This window comes from Mustela erminea, chromosome 1 (genome assembly GCF_009829155.1).
Source record: "Mustela erminea isolate mMusErm1 chromosome 1, mMusErm1.Pri, whole genome shotgun sequence".
In the NCBI taxonomy this organism is placed as follows: Eukaryota; Metazoa; Chordata; class Mammalia; order Carnivora; family Mustelidae; genus Mustela; species Mustela erminea.
The window spans coordinates 76,930,629-76,953,409 of record NC_045614.1 but is presented as its reverse complement, the minus strand read 5'-3'; positions in this window follow the sequence as shown (position 1 = coordinate 76,953,409).

Genomic DNA, 22,781 nt, shown 5'->3' with positions numbered 1-22,781 from the left:
CTAAGAACTTCAGTTGCAATGAAGTTCTAAATAAAACTGTCTCAGGAAATGTGAAATAAGACCAAAAGGGAGTATTTCCAAATCAAGATACAATTTTACATAAAAAGCTATTTTAAAAACTTCTCTGTGTTTAAATGAATACATTAAACATGGTTAAGTAGACATTTGGCTATTTCTTCTATATCACCAAAAGCTTATGAAACCAAATTGGCCAAATCTCTTTTTCCTCTGGCAGGGGCAGTTTCCCATCAGGAAAATAAGTGCTTGCTTCCCACCTGGGGTTGCCTGTTATCCTGGTATGTACGGTAAATTCACTCTGCTGTAGGGTAGAACCTAGATAAACGCAGGTGTGTGACAGTCGGGGAAGCGTTCATGACGAATTGTGGGTAGGTTCTGGACTAGTAGCATGGAGAGCTTTCCAGATGTGGAAGAAGGGATGACTAAAGACATTACCAAACGAAGATTTGACTTGTGGCTCTCACCCAAATAATAGTTGGGAAAGGACCAGGTTGTCTAGCATGGAGGGTCCAAAGCAGAAGAAAATTAGTAATAAGCTGTCCAAGTGGAGTGAGACCCAGACAGGTGTGGAATCTTCCTGACAGTCAGCCACAGGGCTTTGGATAAATTACAATCAGGACCACAATGTGACTTTCCCAGGCCCTTGGCACTTTTGTCTTTGCGGATCCCTTCCTTCACAAAAATTATAAAAACATATATTTTATGACTATATAGTATAAAGATTAATGTAGTCCAAACTGAATTTATTATTACATACATATTATTACAGTTATTTTTTCTTCCTATTTTAAAAGAAATTAAAATTAAAACATTTTCCAGTCCCCTAAAAGTATCATAGGCCTTAGGCATTGTGCCTGTTGTGTCTGGTAGATAAATTGGCCTTGATTAATGTTGGTTAATGCACGTTTTATATATGTCACAGGGATTTTATGGTTAAATAATTGTTCTGGCCGTTTTTTATATGTGGACCAACCATTTTCTGAATATGGAAAGGTAGGTCTCACCTGGATCACAAAATGCTTCCACGACAGCAAAGCTGGTTCAGGAAGGATGAGATCATTTGTTGTGTCTACCATGTGCCATGACCATGAAATGTGCTCTGTCCCCTGCCCCACGCCCACCAAATGGAAAGCAGAACTTAATGGGAGAATGCAGTGTATCTCTATCTGAAAGGTTTTTAATCTGGGTCTAGTCACTGGGGAAATATCAGGACACTAGAAATGAGACAATGCTCATAATAATGGAAGTTGGGAGTTGGGAAAGAAAGTTGGATGTCTTCTAAGTAAATTATACTGGGCTTTGGGGCTGGAGTGTATTGCCTTAAGATCTGATGCTTGAATCTGATTCCCATAACATCCTTTAGAATTTGTATCACTACTTCCTTTTTGTGCTAACTAAAACCAAAAAATAAGGAGGGAGAGTTTGGGCCTTTCTAATTTTAAAATGGCAGCAGAGCACCCTTTGGGCCTGGTGTGATACTGCAGCAGAGATCACAACTAGAAATAGACTGCACAGGAGCTCCTGGTACTCAGTGGGTTAAAGCCTCTGCCTTTGGGTCCTGGGATCGAGCCTCGCATCAGGCTCTCTGCTCAGCAGGGAGCCTGCCCCCGCGCACGCACCCCACCCCCCCCCCCCCCCGCATCTCTGCCTACTTGTGATCTCTGTCTGTCAAATAAATAAATAAAATCTTAAAAAAAAAAAAAGAAAGAAATAGACTGCACAGACAATGGGGGGGATCAGGAGGAACCTGAATGTTTACCTATGTTTACCTGCTCAGTGGAGCTGCTCCAGAAGGGTCAATTAGTCAATACTCACCCCCCCCCCCCCCCCCCCCCCGCAAACTGTTTGAGTGCTCTGCATCACTTTCCATTTCAGGGAGGTTTATTGATCCCTTTTTGAAACCACCAGGGCTGTACTGAAGAAACATTTATCTGCCAGTGAGCGACAGGAGGGCCTGGGAAAGAGAGGCTCACCTGCAGGGACAGTAAGGTTAGAGGTTGGAGGGTAGAAAGGAGGGTGGTTCGAATTGAGGGGAAGGTGAGGAGGAGAGCGTAGGCTAGGGCCTTACTACTCAAAGTGTGGTCTCTGGACCAAAAGGATCTGCACTAGAATATATATTTTAACAAAATCCCCAGAAGATTTGTCAATATAGTTGAAATTTGGGGAGCACTGCACCAAGATGTTAGCTGAGAGAAGGAGGGAAGGGTAGATTTGAAAAGCATAAGAAGATAACAACAAAAAACACCTGGGTGGCTCAGCTGGTTGAGTGTCTGCCTTTGGCTTTGTTGTGATCCTAGGGTCCTGGGATCAGGTCCCACATAGGGCTCTTTGCTCAGTGGAGAGTCTGCTTCTCTCTCTGTCTGCTGCTCTCTCTCTCTGACAAATACATAAACAAAACGGTTTTTTTTTTGTTTGTTTGTTTGTTTGTTTTTTAAAAAGAAGGTAACAACGAGCAGGCTTTGGAACCTCGATATTTCTAGAGACGGAGATGACTCAAATATGACTCCAAGAATACAAATTTGGGAGACTAGAAAATAAGTAATTTCCCAACACTCATTTGCCTACAGATAATTGACGGTCTAATTAAAAATTGTATCCATTAATTAAAGCACTGTCAGATCACATGTTTTGTTTGCCTAGTTTGATGTACCCATTAGCATTATTTTTATGCACTTGAGAATAATTAAGTTGTCTTTTCCTGCTTGCTAAGTCAAACACTGGTTGTGCTTATTCATGTCCACTTCCTTCTTCATTATTTAATCTGGATTTTCTTTCGAATGCCGCCTTGGACATTGCTCATTGCTAGGGCCTTTGCTAGAGAGATGTCCGCTTCCTCATTGTGTAACCTACTCAGTTACAATTAGACAGCCTGAGTGTTAGACGTGTACTTCAACATGAGCCCCCACAGAGGACCAGTGGGGCACCTGGGGGCTCAGTCAGTTAAGTGTCTGCCTTCAGCTCAGGTCAAGATGCCAGGGTCCTGGGTTGGTCCTGGGTTGGGCTCCCTGCTCAGCGGGGAGCCTGCTTCTTCCTCTCCCTCTGCTGCTTCCCCTGCCTGTGCTCTCTCACTCTCTTTGTCCAAAAAATAAATAAATAAATAAAATCTGTTTAAAAAAAAATAGAGAGAGGATCAGTAAGAATGATCTGGCATCCTGGGGCTATGATAGGGATAAACTAGCCATCATGGGTGACTTATTAATAGTACAGGAATTCTAAATTGAGTGACTCTGGATTCCTCTGTTGGGCAAAAGAATGAAGAAAGGGACAGGCATTGCATCTGTATGGGGAAAGAGCGCCCTCCTGGTACTCATCTGCCAGGCAGATACCCAGAGATTGACAGTTTCAGTGACTCATCCAATGTTTTGACTGCATGATACCAGCTTCACAGATATTTGCAAATATCCTATAACTGAAAACTTCCCATTCCCATCCCCTCATTTCCTTTCACCAGGCAGGCACTGCTCTACCTCTTTCCCTCTCTCCTCCAGAGGCAGAGGAGAAAGTACCACTGAACATAAGCCACCCATCATCACCAGGCTTCTTCCGAATTAGAAATTCTAATTTGGACAAGGAAAAGTGTTCTCGGAATCTTTTTCTCCCTGGACCAAAGGAGAGAATACAGTTGCTTTCTGACTGCTAAAGCGAGAGTATGATGAAAGCAGCATGCATTGCTTTTCATAGTACGTGTGATCTGTTCTTCAAGAAAAAGAAGTAACTCAGATGAGGGTTGGTGCCTGGGATGCTGAAAGGGTCTGGCTCATCTCTCAGGAAACAATTGCAAAGCGAGTTCAGTGGCCTACAGCTTATTTTACAAGCCTGGCGAACTGCACTTCCCAGACATTCTTGTTTCCCATCTCAGGTTCCAAATGTGTAGCCTGAAGGCTAGATCTGGCCTGCGGACATGTTTAGTTTGGACTATCCAGTGTTTTTACAAAACTTCAGCCAAAATTTAAAAATAGGGAAGTCACACATTCTTTGTAGGACAAGGATCAGCTGGAATTGGCTAGTGAGTACCTCAGGATACCATGGTCCCCACCATTCCCAACCACTTCCCTGACCTTGAGGCCAAGAGCCTACGAAGTAACGGTACAGAACTACAGAGATAAATATATCGATATATTGGTCTCTGGCTCTGTTTCCTGGCACAGAGCTCCTAAAACCCTGTAAGTTCCTAAGTCACAGAGCATTAGGAGCATCTTTTATTCTAATATGAGGCCCTTGACCCCCAGTTCCTGACATGGGGGCTCCTAAATCCCTTGTAATTTCCGGGGTGATAATAGTGTCTTTTGTTCCAATGAGGTGACTCTCTGTGGGCTCCAGGATGGGGGCTGGTCACTAGAATGACCAGGCCATGATTAGAAGCTTGGAACTTTCAGTCCTGCCCCCAGTCTCCAGAGAGGGGAGAGGACTAGAAAAGGGCTTAATGGTCCATCCTGTCTACATAGTGAACCCCCCATAAAAATGCCAAAGTATGGGATCCGGAGAGCTTCCTGGATGGCAAACACCTCTACATGCCGGTAGAATATACCCCAACTGCATGAGGACAGAAGCTTGTGTGCTTGGGACTCTTCCAGACCTCACCTTCTGTCTCTCTTCCTGTGGCTTTTCATTTGCGTCCTTTATCATACCTTATATGGTAGAATAAATGGTAAATGTGTTTCCCTGAGTTTTGTGAATTGTTCTTGCAAATAATCAAATCCAAGGGGAGGTTCATGAGAACCTCTGATTTGTAGCCAAGTTGAACAGAAGTTGTGGGTCACCTGAGAACCTACCACTTGGTGATTAGCGTCTGAAGGTGGGGGCAGTCTCACAGAATTGAGCCCTTCACCTGCACAGTCCCCCTTACCTCCAGTTAGTCTCAGAATTGGATTGACTTGTAGGACACCCAGCTGGTTTCATAGAGAATTACTTGGTATTTGGGGGGGGGGGTGGAATCCACACCTCTGGCGTCAGAAGTGGAAGTGTGGCAGTAGCACGAGAGTAAAGGAGAAATACGAGAAGTGAATCTTCCTATTCAGTGCTGGTTTTCATTTGTTGATTTTTGTTTTTGCTGTTATTTTTCTAGAAGTAGAGAAATATTTCTCTGGGCCTATGACTTTATTAAGAGGGAAGTACCAAAAAGACAGAATAATGATTCAAGGAAAAGGGGAGTGTACGAATTTCTTTTTGGACTTCTGGAACATTCCTGCATATTCCATATGGAGACTGTATGTGTGTGCTGAAAGACAACTTAGGACCTGGTGATGGCCTGGACCCCACGGTCAGGTGAATGAAAGGCTCCATCCTCTCCCAGATCTGGAAAGGAGGTCATAACTTGGCAGTGACAAAACTAAGTTTGCAAAACCCATGGCATAGTGCATGATACGTTCCCACAGGTGCGCACTTTGAGCTGGAGCAGCAGGAGCTGGTGCTGTTCAGTGGTGTGATATAGGAAGTGTCACAGTATTTTCATTTCTGCCTTTCTTGGGGGAAAACCTGTTCTCAGCTCAGACTTCAGTCAGGAAATAACTCATGTCAGAGGCAGCCAAATAAAGATCTCTGCCACCCTCCCTCAGACCTGTAACACAGCACATTAAATAAGATTACTGTCTGAATGAGGTTGCTCATAACAGAGGACCATAGCCTGAGTGGTCTACAACAACAGAAATCGATTTCTCACAGTTCTGGCACTGGCATTCGTTATCAGGGGGCTGGCATTGTCAAGCACTGGTCAGAGCGCTCTTCTGGGTTGTAGACTGCCTACTTCTCACTGTATCTTCACACCTCCGAGCTCTGAGCTCGGGACTCCAATAGGGATACTAATCTCATCATGAAGGCTTCACCCTGATGATTTCATCTAATCCTAATTACCTCCCAAAGGCCCCACCTCCTAATACCATCATCTGGGTGGGGGTGGGTGAGGGGTGGGATTTCAACATCGGAAGTTTGCAGGGGCACCACCAGCCTGTAGTCCACAACACGGACCCCCGCCCAGGTTAGAGAGCTGACCTGCAGCGTCTTGCAAACAGAAGACAAATCCACCTGGGATAATGAGTGGACTAGCAGCCCAAATTTCCAGAGCATATCGGCAGGTTCTCACCTTTGAAAAAAGCAAGACGAAGATAAGAAAAAAATTCAAACGTTAAGTAAATGCATAAGCAGACCTGAGTGTTGGGATATTGCCACGTGAACAGACAGAAGACAATTAGTAGAACCCTGAGGGAGAAGAATCCAGACCACAGCAGAAGGGAGTGATTCCCTCAGCTAAGACCCCTCAGCGACCTCCTAACACTCAACAGTAATTCTTTAGCAGAAAGAACCAGAAATTGCTACAGATTGCTCTTGATGGGGTGCCCAGTGGAGCAACTGTGCTCTTTTTTTTTTATTTTGTGAGGGAGTGGGGACAGGGCAGTGAAAACGGCCAGCTTTTTAATGTTCAGGGAAGTCTCTTCAGGAATCCTTAGGAGCAAAGGAACGTGGTGAGGCACTCACCGCTCTGGAGCCTCCCCCCCTTACTGAGCTGTCTGCCAAGGGGAGGCAGGAGAATTTTGTAGGGGACAAGATGCATTGAGAAGCTCCAGCTCTTCTTCTTTTGAGATTCAATATGTTGAGAATCTCTCTCCAGTTGAGGTAGGTCCACTGATAGCTGCCCTCAGGAGAAAGCCCCAGAAAGAACTCACGAGAGGGAGTAGGATGTCGGGGCGGGAGTTGGGGAGATAACTAACTGTCAGAGCAGAGAGAAGTGGGGGAGAGTGTGGAGGAGGGTTAGCAGGGCATGGTGTACAGCTGAAGGCAAATACACACCTCAGGAGTTATGTGAAGCCTATGAAGGTAAATTAACAGAGCTGTAATCTTGAATCAATCCGGAGTCGGGGCACTGTGGGCCCAGGCATCACTGGACCAGTAAGACTCCCACTGTCATGGGGGATAAAGTTCCCTCAGCCTGTGTAGCATCAGACTCAACAGCCATACCCCCAGCCAAGGCCCCAGTGGTTGGGACCCTGTGGTACCTTGCAGCTCTCTCCCCTACTTTGGGTTGTATAAGTCCCTGAGGTTCTTAGACAATTCAAGGAGTGGTGAGGTGGTCCTTGAGAGAGATGCTGTGTTTCTTGGTAATATCAGTAGGGTTGAATCCCCTTGAGCTGACCAACTGGGCCATAAGTTACCTGGTCTGGGTAAAACATAAAGGCCAGATGCCTGTGGTTTTCATCCTGTCGCATAGATTTAGTCTTTCTTGACCAAACCCCTGACTGTTTTCACGTGACTCTGAGTCAAAGGAAAACTCATACCTGGACAAGGAGGACCCTACTGAACCCTTGCACATGTGACTCAGTGGGTGAAGCAGGTGATCAGGCCCGCCTTGCTAATTTCTGCCTTAATCTGGAAATACAGTATGGTTCATGTGCTCAGGTATCTGAGGTGGGAGTGGAGTGGGCTGAAGATGAGTGTCAATGGGGAAGAAATGTTTGCCTTCCCTAAGACCACATGGCTGCCAGAGGGTGGTGACAATCACCTGTGGCAGGTACATTGCTTACACCTACTCAAGGCAAGACCCGAGCAAGGCTAATGGGGTGGGGGGAGTATGCCAGCGCCCCCCGGGAATGGGCTTTAAGCACAGAAGCCAACACAGGCGTGGGGACTGGCTCATCTCAAAACCCCACCCTAAACTATGGGAGCACCCGACTTGGGAAACACAGCCGCCGGTCAGATGTACCTGGGGACGTTTTGGCATGTTTCAAGGTATACGGATCAAGTTAGCACATACCAGCACAGCTCAAAATAGCAGATAATAAGCATTAATCTCCCTAATAAATTCATTAGTCAGCTATACGGTCTTGAAAGAGGTTTGTACACTCAGATCATAAATTAAGCCCTGGATAGACATTAACCTTCTCTGCTTTGCTCTGCAAATCTCTTAGTAGCTCTAATGGGATCAAAAGTTTCTTGAACCTTCCATAAGATCCAGCTTTCCTCTGCCTAATTACACTGATACAGAGCTTTGCAGAACGTTTTTATGGTATAGTTAAAAAAAAAAAAAAGTAATGCCTAATCTAATATCTAGGCATACTTACTAGAGAAAAAGAGTGACAATGTACATAGTGACTTGGGATCCTGGGATCCCTATTTCTGGGAACAGATATTCCCTAGGCCATCTTTGTAGGAGCTGGGAAAAGCTACCCATCACCCACGTGGCACTTCCTTTGGGCTGGGCTCCCTTCATACCTGGGGCAGCAGGCTCTTTGTCCATAAGGCCAGCCAACTGGCCAGTTGTCTTTCTCTGGCTGTTCCAACCCATATTTCCAGGGTGTAGTACAATATCTCTCTTACAGGGTATTTTTTTTTTTTTTTAAGAGGGTTTTTTTTTTTTAAGTAAACTCTACCCCAATATGGTATCAAGAGTTGTGTGCTCTACCAATTGAGCCAGCCAGGTACCCCATAGGGTGTGTGTGTGGTTTTTTGTTTGTTTGTTTGTTTGTTTTTTAGATTTTATTTATCTACTTAAGAATGAGGGGGGTGGTGGGAGGTTGGGGGAACCAGGTGGTGGGTATTAGAGAGGGCACGGATTGCATGGAGCACTGGGTGTGGTGCAAAAACAATGAATACTGTTACACTGAAAAGAAATAAAAAATTTTAAAAATAATAATAAAAAATTAAAAAAAAAAAGAATGAGAGAGAGAGACAGCATGCATGTGCAGATGTGCAAGGGGAAGGGCAGAGGGAGAAGGAAAGAGAAGGTCAAGCTGATTCTGTGCTGAGTGTAGGGCCTGACATGAGTCTTGATTCCACTACCCTGAGATCATAACCTGAGCCAAAACTGAGAGTCTGACATTTCACTGACTGAGCCACCAGGTGCCTCCCATAGGGTATTTTCAAGCTTAATTATACATCACCTAGTCAACACTTTGCATTCTGTGGACTAGCAAAGCTTAGGGAGATACTGGGAACTGCTGACAAAATGACTTTTCTGCCATTTATTATTCCTCTCCCTCAATCCCGGTTTCCTTTTTCCTTTCCCTCTGCCATGTACTGCCTGCTCAACTGAGAAAATCCCACTTTTGCTCCCCATTCTCTCACATCTTCACTCTGAATCGTGGCGCAGACATTCCGAATGCTCACCTTTCCTGATTCTCCCTCAACTCAACCCCTAAACCCTATCCTTGCAAACTCTGCCAGCAAACTCTGCTATTCACTGAAACCTTTCCAGATGGTCCCTTGTCCCTTTAAAAAAACATAGAAAGGTTTCCCCCCACCCACTGTATTTTGATATATCCCTGATGAAAACATAAGTACCAGTATTCTATTAAGAATGTCATTGTCAGGGGCACCTGGGTGGCTCAGTGGGTTATAGCCTCTGCCTTCCGCTCAGGTCACGGTCCCAGGGTCCTGGAATCAAGTGCCACATCGAGCTCTTTGCTCAGCAGGGAGCCTGCTTCCTCCTCTCTCTCTGCCTGCCTCTCTGCCTACTTGTGATCTCTGTCTGTCAAATAAATAAATAAAATCTTAAAAAAAAAAAAAAGGAATGTCATTGTCGGGGCACCTGGGTGGCTCAGTGGGTTAAGCTTCTGCCTTTGGCTCAGGTCATGATCTCAGGGTCCTGGGATTGAGCCGTGCATGGGCTCTCTGCTCAGCAGAAAGTGTGCTTCCCCCCTCTCTCTCTACCTGCCTCTCTGCCTACTCGTGATCTGTCAAATAAATAAAATCTTAAAAAAAAAAATGTCATTGTCAACAAAAGGAAGATCAACAAATGTTTAGATCATTTATGGTATCCTGCTGATGGATTTACCCTTATAAGGAATTTTTTTTCCTAAGTAATCTCTATGCCCAATGTGGGGCTTAAAAACCCTGAGATCATGTTCTACCACCTGAAGGTTCCCCTTCTAAAGAATTTATAATAGAATCTAAGATCACTTGCATCTGGAAAACTCTCTTATTTTACACAGATAAATACATTTATCTATGCACTCCTTATTAGTTTTTTTTTTTTTAGATTTTATTTATTTATTTATTTATTTGCCAGAGAGAGAGAGAGAGAGAGAGATCACAAGTAGGCAGAGAGGGGAGGGGAGCAGGCTCCCTGCTGAGCAGAGAGCCTGACGCGGAGCTGAATTCCAAGACCCTGGGATCATGACCTGAGCTGAAGGCAGAGGCTTTAACCCGCTGAGCCACCCAGGTGTCTCTCCTTATTGCTTTTTAAAATTTTTTCTATGTATTTGTTTTTCTATATTATAATGCAAAATGTAAGTTTTTAAGGGCAGACAACAGAAGAGAGTGTGGGTGTATTTTCAGTCCTTTGGTGTAATAGTTGCATGAACTTAGAGGTGACAGTCAAATATTTAAGAACACTTATAGTCAGGATCTGGTCATTCAGAACAAGTCTGGCCTTGTCGAAGTGTATCAGCTGAACATAAGTCCCCGAGTGAGTCCTCCAAACTGTCTCCTCTCAGCTAAAGGGGAACAAATGAAATTGAATACGCACATATTAGTAGTCTGTAATATGAGCGCCAACATGTTTTTTGATTGTTTGGTTTACTTTTGGCTAATCCAGCATTGCAGAAAATTAGAAAAAGTGTGCATTTTCCAGTTGTCAAGGCCTCCCCCTATATTGTGTTTTCATCATTTATATAACCAGCCATCATACTTGCCTGGCCCATGACAGTCTCTGAATTTGCAGGCCCTGAATTTGAAACTTTCCTAGGTGCCCATTCAGTGCTGACATTGCTGGTTCTGGATCATTCTCACTGCCTGCTTAGCATTGTGCTGTTTAAACAGGACAGAACAAGTGCCATGGGAGACAAGAGTTAAATATATTACTTCTGGATGCCTCTAAAACTCCATCCTCTGTCTTCCCAGTGATTTGGGTTCTGGGTGCAATTTTATTCCTGAGAGAGGCAGTGACCAATTTTTAAGCATACTTGAAATGTGAAACCCAGACATTAAGAGTAATATGGGCACAGAAACTTCTCTCCTTTCCTCATCCACCCAAAGAACTTTCACTTTCTTGGGATTGGTTAGATAGGGCTGTTTCTGGTTGGTTGCACATGTGTCAGTCTAGGACAGAAGGCAGGAGTCAGCTGCATGGAGGGATCTTAATGAATTTCTGATCCAGTGTGGCTCACTTTTTAGGGGACGGTTTTGGGGGCTGGCGATGAAAAGAGAAATTGGGAAGTTGTTCAGTTTCATATCATTTAGATCCCTGTTGTCATGGCCTGAGATACCATACTGAGGCAGCCCAAGGTCATCCTCAAATTTAAAAAACCTTTTTTGGGAGCACCTGGGTGGCTCAGTCATTAACTTTCTGCCTTAGGCTCAGGTCATGATCTCAGGGTCCTGGGATCGAGCCCCAAACTGGTCTCCCTGCTCAGCAGAAAGTCTACTTCTCCCTCTCCCACTTTGCAGCTTGTGTTCCTTCTCTTGCTGTGTCTCTCTCTGTCAAACAAATGATAAAATAAAATAAAATAAAATAAATCTTAAAAAAACCCCACAACTTTTTCAAAGTGTATTCCCAGAGCCACCTGAACAGTACATTAAAATGCAGATTCTGCTCAACATCACTGGGCATCAGGGAAATGCAAATCAAAACCACAATGAGATACCACCTCACACCTGTCAGAGTGGCTAAAATGAACAAGTCAGGAAATGACAGTTGTTGGTGAGGATGCGGAGGAAGAGGAGCCCTCCTACACTGTTGGTGGGATACAAGCTGGTGCAACTACTCTGGAAAACAGTATGGATGTTCCTTAAGAAGTTGAAGTTAAGAAGTTGAAAATAGAGCTACCCCACAACTTAGCAATTGTACTAATAAGAATTTATCAAAAGGATACAAACATGGTGATTTGAAGGGGCACATGCACCCCAATGTTTATAGCAGTGATGTCCACAGTAGCCAAACTATGGAAAGAGCCCAGCTGTTCATCGACAGATGAATGGATAAAGAAGATGTGATATATACTACATCTCTACGTATATCTCTATATAGATATAGAGATATATCTACGTAGATATATAGACATAGATATCTCAGCCATCAAAAAGAATGACATCTTGTCATTTACAACAATGTGGATGGAACTAGAGTTTAGTGAAATAAGTCAGTCAGAGAAAGACAAATACCACATGATTTCACTCATATGTGGAAATAAAGAAACAAAACACATGAACATAAAGAAAGGGAAGGAAAAATAAAATAAGATTAAAATTGAGAGGGAGACAAGCCGTAAGAGATGGTGAGCTCTAGGAAACAAACTGAGGGTGGATGGAGGGGGAAGGGTGAGGGGATGGGGTAACTGGGTGATGGGCATTCAGGAGGGCACTTGATGAAATGAGTTCTGGGTATTATATGCAACTGATCAATCACTAAAATCTACCTCTGAACTAATAAGACACTATATGTTACCTAAATGGAATTTAAGTAAAACATTTAAATATATATATGGCATATTCCTATCAAAGCTCTGCCCAAATCCCTATGACCCACCTCAGAGTTTGACTGCAGCTCTAATGGATGGTTCCCTGCACTGATCTTTCCACTATTCTGCCCGAGGGCTTTTTCTGGCTTCTGAGGAGTGTGTAAGTGACACGGAATTCAGGCTCAGCAAGACACCTTCAGCCAACAAAGGGAAGGAGTCGGAGTACCTCCCCCAGCTTCTCCAACTTCAGTAGGGCAATTCTAAGGCATGTTCCTCGTGGTCCTTTGGACAGTCCCCAGGGCTACTGAGCCCTGGTTACCATGCCAACAACCAGCGTGCTAATGCATAGTTTCCCTGCCTCGCTTTCCTGCTTGCTTGTTTGTGTCTCTGGAACCATCAGTCTAGTAAATTGCCTACATGCACATCTTTGTTTCAGGGGCTCCCTTAGGGGAACTCAGAGTGAAGAGCCTCAGTAGACAAGAGGTGGTGAATGATATTGGGTAACAGACTTTGGAGCCAACTGCCTGGGTGCACATCCAGGCTCCACCACCTACTAGTTCATAACTAGTTAACTAGATATCAGTCACTCCCAGTGTCAGGTTCTTTGTCTGTAGAATAGGAAGGACAATAGTGGGTGCCTCATATGGTTGTTGTGAGGATTAAAACAGTCATACAAGTGAAGTGCTTAGGATAGAGCCGGGCACAAGGTAAATCTGTAATAAATGCTTGCTATTCTTATTATCTAATAAATCGAAGTTTCTTGGGTGGTGCCCAGAAATACGCTTTTAAAGAAGCTCACCAAGTGATTCTCACGCACAGTAAAACTTGGGAACCGCTGAACTAGAGACACACCCCTCAGCACTCCTATTCACAAAGAGAACATTCTAGGAAGCCTACTCTAGTCCAACAGACAAGCCGCAGAACATCTTTTGCATGAGCAGCCTTGAGAAACAAAGAGTTTCTTTAGCAGTGAGGGAGAAAACAATGACAGGTGATTTCAGGCTTGTGGGCTCACACTCATCCTCCCTTCTTCAATCCATGGTTTTAGCCATGTCCTCATTGACCATTAGGTAAAATAAATCCTAAAATACACTAGTCCTTTCAAACAATGGGAAGTGGTTCCCAAAGGATGGCAGCACCAGATCATCCGGGAGCTTTATTAGAAATGCAATTATCTGAAAAACAATCTGAGGGGTGGGAGGTTGGGGTAACAGGTGGTGGGTATTATAGAGTGCACGGATTGCATAGAGCACTGGGTATGGTGAAAAAATAATGAATACTGTTATGCTGAAAATAAAAAATAAAAAAAATAAAGAAATGCAATTCTTAGGGCGCCTGGGTGGCTCAGTCGGTGAAGTGGCTGCCTTTGGCTCAGGTCATGATCCCAGGGTCCTGGGATGAGTCCTGCATCTGACTCCCTGCTCAATGGGGGAGCCTGCTTCTGCCTCTCCTCTTGCTCTGCCTACTTGTGCTCTCTGTGTCAAATAAATAAATAAACATTAAAAAAAAAAAAGGAAATGCAATTCTTGGGGCACCTGGGTGGCCCAGTCGATTAAGTGTCCAACTCCTGATTCCCGCTCAGGTGTTGATCTCAGGGTTGTGAATTCAATCCCCGTGGGGGTCGGGGGTTCGTGATCAGCAGGGAGTCTACTGGAGACTCTCTCCTCTCCCACGAGATTCTCTTGCAGGATAAGATTGGAGAATTATTGTCCTAAATTGAAGGAATTCTTGAAAACCTCTCTCCTTTTGTTGCCAGCGAGATACAAAAGATTTTTTTGGCAAGTGTTCCTTTCAATCATATACCAGAAATGCAGTTTTTTTTTTTTTTTTTTTAATGAAATCTCAACTCTGCTTAGTACTTTAATCCTGCTTGGTAATAATTGTGACTAAAGGGGCTCAAAGGTAAAGCGTCCAAGGGTTATGTGCTTGAAAGAATACTCCTGAATTTTGTAATACTAGGAATATTAGAAAAAATATGATTGTTTATTCATACTAAGTCATAAATATTTCTTGCATCTAGCTGGGCAAGGCATCTCACAGATGAGATTCTTCTGACTCAGAAAGAACACAGAATAACAACAAAGTGGAAGCAATGGAATAACTTAGGAACTTAGTCCCACTGGGACTTATGAACTGCAGGTTCATTTCACCTCTTTTTATCCATCTCTGACTTCTTGGCCTATTTTCAGAGTCATAACTAAAAGAATTTTGGTGGTGGTGGGAATTGATTTTTTCCAGATTATTTCTGGAACATTTGAGAAGATCTCTACTGTTTGAGTATAATCTTGTTTAATCCTCACATTGTCCCTGTGATACATCATGACTCTCGTTTTACAGAGGAAGAAACTGAGGCACAAAAGTTAAATGACTTGTCTGAGGTCACATATAATAAGGAGGATTAAATCCAAGCAGCCCGAGTCCCCACCTGCTGCTGCTAACTAGTAAAACATAAGCTAGCAGGGATGCCTGGGTGACTCCATTGGTTAAGAGTCTGCCTTTGGCTCATGTCAGATCCCAGGGTCCTGGCATCAAGTCCCACATCGGGCTTCTTGCTCAGCAGGCAGCCCGTTTCTGCCTCTGCCTACTGTTCTCCCTGCTTGTGCTTGCTCTCTCTCTCTCTCTCACACACATACACACACAAATAAAGAAAGAAAGAAAATCTTAAAAAAAAAAAAAAAAGGATGGATTTACTTAAAAGAGAACAAGCTGGCAACTATTAACAATTTCTTTCAATACCAGAAATAATTTGAACACTTGTAAAATACTAGGATAGAGGATCTGAAATTACAAAATACTGAATTATAAAATACTTAGGATAGACAGATCTGAAATTTTAGAGCCACTGTAGATTTATAGAAAATTTGCAAAAATACAGGAAGTCCCAGATATCCTTCACCCATATTCTTCCAATGTTAACATCTAACCGCGACACATTTAACAAAAATAAGAGATTGACACTGTTAACTTGGCTACAGCCTTTACTCCAGTTGTAACAGTTTTACATCGAATGTCTTTTTGTGTTGCAAGATCTAATCCAGAACACCGTGTTGCATTTAGCTGTCCTGCTTCCCCAAACCCCTCCAGTTCATGAGAGTTTCTCAGTATTTCCTTGATATCTATAATCTTAAGTTTTGCAGAGAACTGGGGCAAGCATTTTGTAGATGCCCCTCAGTTTGGGTTTGTCTGACAAGTTTTCTCATGACGAGACTGGGGAACTGGTTTGGGGGGAAGAAAACCAGTGAGATGAAGAGCCCTCCTCATCTCATTACATTAGGGAGGGTATGATACCAACATGACTTGTCACTGGTGATCTTAACCTTGACCATCTGGTTATGGGTATGTGCAATATCTTCTGTTTTCCATTTTCTATTCATTGGAAGTGAATCACAGTTAAGTACAGCCCATACTCAAGGAAAGAGGAATTAAGTTTCTGGAATGGGGCATCTTTACATTTACTAACTGGAATTCTTCTGTGTAGAAGATCTGTGCCTTCTCCCTCATTCATTTTTCATTCATTTTTTACATCAATATGTACTCAAGGATATTAAGTTTATTCCTCATGTTATAACCCAATATTATCATTATTTATTTTGTTGCTCATATTATCCCAGTTTTGGCCATTGGGAGCAATTGCAGCTTGGTTCCTATATCCCGGTGACATGCTCAATTCCTTTTGTGTGTGTGGTGGGAGGCGGGGTGTGAGAATTTGTTCATTTCTGAAACTATAAGATGATCCAAGCTCATTTTCCCTGTGCCAGCCATTTCTCTAAGCAGCCCTGGTTTTTTTTTTTTCTCTAAGCAGCCCTTTTTTTTTTCTTTTTTGGTGATAACCTTTAGAAAGATCTTTTCTTTTTTCTTTTTTTAAATTTTCATTTATTTGGCAGACAGAGATCACAAGTAGGCAGAGAGGCAGGCAGAGAGAGAGAAAGGGAAGTAAGCTTCCTGCTAAGCAGAGAGTGCGTAATGCAGGGCTTGATCCCAGGACCCTGGGATCATGACGCAAGCCAAAGGCAGAGGCTTTAACCCACTGAGCCACCCAGGCGCCTCTAGAAACCAAGATCTTGACGCTGGTTTTGTTCATGGCTGCTGAGTGTCTTACGTCTAGGCCCTGTGAGCTGACAGAGCAAGGAAACATATGTGTGCATATTATCCCATGTATGTATACATATCTATATTTTTGTATCTAGCCACCTGCAAGTATGTATATTAAAATAAATTACATATGTATATATTAAATATATATTAATGTGCCTAACTTAAAGATATATTTATATGTCCTACTCTAATCTAACACCATAAAGCACATTCTAGCCCTTCCCTACTGGGTGTTTACAACTTCTTTCTCTGACAGTAGTACTTCTTCATTCAGTCCAGTATGTACTATTAACCCACAGTCCTGGAAGAAACATATTTGCTAACTGGAGTAAGGTGCTTATGCAGAATTCTTTTTGTCTGTGGGCTTACAGTACCCAACGTACCATTTTCAGAAGCTACTGTGGCTCAGCTCCTTTCCCACCCTCTTTGGAGGATATAGCTTAGATTTGTGAAACAATTAAATTCATTTATCACAGTTAGTGTGCCATTCTGGGATGTGAGAGATTTTTATGATGTGAGAGATTTTTATAGTCCATTTGAACAAGGATTTATCGACTATTAAGATTCCTAGAAGTTTGGGAGAAGGGGGTGGGGTTATGGACATCGGGGAGGGTATGTGATTTGGTGAGTGCTGTGAAGTCTGTAAACCTGGTGATTCACAGACCTGTACCCCTGGGGATAAAAATATATGTTTATAAAAAATAAAAAATAAAAAATTTAAAATACAAAAAAAAAAAAAAAGATTCCTAGACGCCATATAATGCTTTGTATGTTTTCAGTGCATTTTAGCGTATGTATATACGTAAAGCTACATATATCATTGTTCCAGTGGAGAAAAGTATCCATAAATACAGGAAAACAAAGACCAATAATAATAATAATAAGGCACCAGGAGGTCTATTGCGTGGAAATAACCACTGTCAAAATTTTAGGATACTTTTGGGGTGCTTGGGTGGCTCAGTGGGTTAAGCCTCTGCCTTGGGCTCAGGGCATGATCTCAGGGTCCTGGAATTGAGCCCCGCATCAGGCTCTCTGCTCAGCAGGAAGCCTGCTTCCCCCTCTCTCTCTGCCTACTTGTGATCTCTCTCTTTGCCAAATAAATAAATAAAATCTTAAAAAAAAAATTTTTAGGATACTTTCTTCTAGAATCATTTAGTTAATAAATAAAAAATACCATTACACAATTCATATTGTTTTGAATCTGCTTTTTTTCCTCGGTATATCATGAACATAAGAGAGTATTTTGATATATAAAAACATAAATTAAAAAAAAAAAACTTTTGTCCCCCGTTCTCCAGGAATTTCAGATTTATAATTAGAGATGCCAGCAAATGCTAATATATCCCTACCAATAAGCAACTAAGACTTCTCCTGACAACAGGAACTGATTAATACAATGTGTGCAAACATTAATTGATGGTGTGAATTAAGAATCGAATCCCTGCTTTAAAGATGTTATACACGCAGTGCAATCAAGAAAAGCATTTAACCAGATTTGTTCGTGAATTTCATTGTGTGCTGCTGAATAGCTAATTTATCATTGCATCAGTCTGTAAAATAATCTATTAATAAAATTGGAAGTAAAATTGGGCATAGATTCATTATCTCAGTCAGTTGTGGATGCTCACTAAAGAACAATTTCCCTGCAGATGAGGTGCAGACCTCATTCTCATTCTCAGCAGTATGGAGAGCGCATTTCTGTCCTTTATTCTTCCTGTGCTGAGTAACATTCCAGCAACTCAACTAATTCATTAAAGTTAGTGGAAAACTTGAGTGCATGCTTAATCTTCTTTGGTGTTAATTAGTGTTGTCGATGGCTTAAGAAATGTTTCATAAGTTACTGAATTAAAAAATCAATTGCTTATCAGCTTTGTAAAGGTAACTGCATTTGCAGCTAGTGGCTCTTAGCTTTTGTGTAGAAAAAACTGGGCCCTTGGGTCATCATTGCTTTTCAGAACCTTTGCTTTCCCATCGCTGTATGGACTCATTAAAAATCAGAATAAAAAAACCTAGAGAATCTATCTAGGGACTATTATTAAGATTAGATTCAGAGAAATCTAAAAAATCCACAACTAAATAAGAGAGGAGTGAAGAGCCTGAAGTGAAGTATTTATTCAACCAACCAACCAACCAACCAACCATCACTGATTCAGGACTGACAGCATGGGGCATCATGGCTGCACCACCCCCCTTCCAGCTGTGAGGGGGAGGGGGAAGAAGGGGAGAAGGAGAGGATTGGAGGAGCTGGCCCTGCATGCACTCCAAACCTGGGAGGCTGAGGACCCAATGCTAGGGGCCCAGGCCAACATGGGCAGCCACAGCGAGGCCAAGAGTGAGACAGGCAGTGCTGACACTGTGACCTCCACCCCTCCCAGAATCAGCCCCAAACCCTGGCAGGGGCCCATGCCTGCCCCTAGGGTCTGCTGGAGAGGCCAAGTGTCAACTGCCCAGGAGTGATTATCTGTCCTCCTCGTCTCCCAGAAGATGATCAAATATTTCTTCAGACAAAACACAAGATAGACAAGAGCCACAGAGTCTCACTAGTGATGGTGAGGGAGAACGGAGGCTCATTGTCTAGGCTGGCTGCCAACACCCAAGGGCTTGGCAACTGCCTCTAAACCTAGAGACAGCCTTCTGCTCCATGTCTAAACTAGAAGTTCTCTTCAGCCTTGTCCAGAAGAAAATTAAGCTGCTGGTCACTGACCACTTGCTGTCTCCAGTCATCTGTCCTGCCAGCCACTCGCCTCCCTGTAGGAACATGAAGAAAGTGTTCCACTGCCCATTTCTTCTCCAAGATTCTTCAACATGGCTCTTATGTGGAGGAGAAGACAAGCTGGAAGGACCCGTTCGCCTTCACGCTCAGTCTGGATACTGGATACCAAGGTACCAGTTACACGGAGGCAGCAGTGCTAACTGGGCCAGATTTTGAGCTGTGCAACTGCATGGTCAAGTTATCAGCTCATACACTGCAGTGCCCCTGCCAGACCTTCCTACAGCCTGCTGGAGGAGGAGGACTGACCCTCTGAACATCCCTGTACATTTTCACCTTCTTGTACAATAAAACCCTTGGCCGAGAGTGCTGGTTCTCAAAGAGGCTCCATGGGACCGTTGGGAGCATTGTTCCAGGGGACATCTAGGACACCTGAAGAACTCCAGAAGGATATCCAAGACTCCAGGCAGCGTTTCAAGGACTCTAGGCACCCATTACCCACGTTGCCTGGCCCACACTTCATTCCCACTCTGTCAGTTATAATTTTCATTCTTCCCTGTGAGATTTTGTCATCACAAGAAAAATCGAAGTTTCCCCAATCCAGGTCCACAAACAACAAGAACAGCAGCAACAACAACAAAAGATATGGTTGATAAGAGCATGGGAAAGCGAGCACTCTCACAGAACACTGATGGAAAAGTCAATCAATATATTTTTTCATGAAGGGTGGCAGAAATTTGACCGTATCTGTTAGTCCTTGAAGTATATATATAATCCGTTATCCAACAAGTCCTAATCTAAGATATATCCTATGAAATATAGTTGATCCTTCTTTTTCATGAATTCTGCATTTGCGGATTTGTCTACTCACTGTCATGAATTTGTAAACCCCAAATCGTTACTCTGGACACTATCACGGTCCTCCACGGGCGTAGAGCAACAAAAACTTTAAGTTCAGAATTGATTGCCTGTATACCTACAGATGTGAAGACGACCCATGTTCATTGAGGTCTTTCATTAAACGTGTTGAAAATAGCAGCATAGGCATTTGGAATTCATGAAGCAAACAGAAAGAGAACTGCCCTTGCAGAGTTTACATTCTGGCAGAAGAAAGGTCACTGCAGAAGAGTTTGAGAAAACAGAAAATTTAGGAAAAAAACCTCAATGTCCCATAAGAGGTGACTGACAGCTGATAGCCCCGGTGATCCCCATCGTAGGTACATCTCAAGAAAAATGAGGCGTATGTTCAAAAAACACATGTGCAAGAGAGTACTTAGCAGCTTTATTTGTAGTACAAGTCTGGTCAAATTATGATACATACATATAAGGGAACATACCGCAGACCCTGAAAATGACATACATTCATGGACATAGAACAAGTCCAGGAGTCACTGCTGACAGAAAAAGTCTGTTTCAAAATAACATGATACCTTACGCCCAAGTTTGTGAAAATATATATTTATATTAACAGACACACACACACACACACACATACACACACACATTTGTAGAGGTCTATTTGGAAGATTTTTGCAAGGGCTTTCTCTTGGTAGTGGGATTTCAGAAAACGTGTACTTTGTTATTTTATCTTCCTGCACTGTTTCAATTTTTTAAAAAGATTTTATTTATTTATTTGAGAGAGACAGAGAGAGCATGGGGGTGGGGTGCAGAGGGAGAGGGAGAAGCAGACTCCTTCAGGTCTCGATTCCAGGACCCTGAGATCATGACCTGAGCCGAAGACAGATGCTTAGCCACCTGAGCCACCCAGGTGTCCCTCAGTTTTGCGTTTTTTTTTTTTTTTTTTTTTTTTGTAATGTTGTATATGAGAGTACAAGTAGTGCCATTTCCTAGTGCAAATCTGCAGTGGGCACGCTTTTAAGGATTTATACGCTTTACCAGTGCATCTTTTCTATGAGTTTCTCAGAGGACAATACATTTGTTCTTCAAGGAGTTCTGACTTTCCTGGTCTTTTGTCTGATGGTAGAGAACAGAAACCCCCCACATGTCCAGAAACCTTCGACAAATGTCACTTTTCACCCCTTCCACTGAAACCCTCGGTGAAGCTCCCTTCAAGGCCTGGTCTCTTTCAGGAGCCACCACTCTATGTAGCAAAATTAGGCATCTGTCACAGCCACTTCCCCGTGCTCCCCACTCTTCTACCAAATGAGCAACTCACCTTTTTTTTTTTTTTAATTGGAAAATACATATGAGAGAGATTGTGTTCTCCAGCTCCCTAGCCAGCAAACCCAAGCCCCAGATGTGAAGAGCTGTGTTGGGGGAGGTGCAACGCTTCATTCGGCATTCCAGGCCCAGATAAGAGAGAATGGCTTCTGAAACACCTGTGAAAATCCAGGGTGCGGGGGAGGGAGATGGAATTGGTCCCAGAGCTGTTTGTGATCTTCTTGTTAGCTGTCTTGTTAAAGAACCTTTGTTTGGCGACTGTGGCCATTGCTATTTATATTGGGGTAAAGATGGCCCTTCTTTTCACTACATCTGTATCTTTGGGGTAAGAACCAAGACGCCCCTCAACGGACTAATGGATAAGGAAGATGTGGTCCATATACACTATGGAGTATTATGCCTCCATCCGAAAGGATGAATACCCAACTTTTGTAGCAACATGGGTGGGACTGGAAGAGATTATGCTGAGTGAAATAAGTCAAGCAGAGAGAGTCAATTATCATATGGTTTCACTTATTTGTGGAGTACAACAAGTAACACGGAGGACATGGGGAGATGGAGAGGGGAAGGGAGTTGGGGGAAATTGGAAGGGGAGATAAACCATGAGAGACTATGGACTCTGAAAAACAACCTGAGGGTTTTGAAGGGGCGGGGGGTGGGGGTGGGAGGTTGGGGAGCCAGGTGGTGGGTATGAAGGAGGGCACGTATTGCATGGAGCACTGGGTGTGGTGCAAAAACAATGAATACTGTTGTGCTGAAAAGAAATTAAAAAAAAAATCATATTAGAAAAAAATAAAAAATAAAGAACCTTTGTTCCTGTGTATGTGTATGCACACGTGTGTGTTTAGTGCTACTCAACTCAAACACGTTCCCAATCATAAAAGGGGGGTTTTGTTGGAAAAAATGGGTCATGGCTCATAGCATAAATTCATGCTCAGAAACAGCTGGTAAGCAAATGGACAGACTACTCATATCCGTTTCGGCTGACTGTATGCTTAAAATGTCTGCTTAGTTGTTTAGTTAAGACGGTTCAGTCATTTGACGGTTTGACTCTTGATTTCAGTTCAGGTCTTGATTTCAGAGTCCTGGGTTCAAGCCCCGTGTTGGGCTCCACCCTAGGCGTGGAGCCAACTTAAAAAAAAATTAATAAAAATTGACATGTCACATGTCAGCCTGTTACCAAGGTCCACATTCTGAGACATGTCTGTGCTATTTTTGAAGCAGAGTTAGAGGTCCTGAGAGGGCACACTGCACCTCACATGGTCTGAGGGGCATCGACATTGACAACTGCAAGGTCTCCACAGCCCACTTGCTTGGTCTCAGGCAAATGCCCTCTCTAGCCCCGTAAGTGGGGTGCAGAGCTTGTTGTCAGTCTCTACACTGCATTTCAG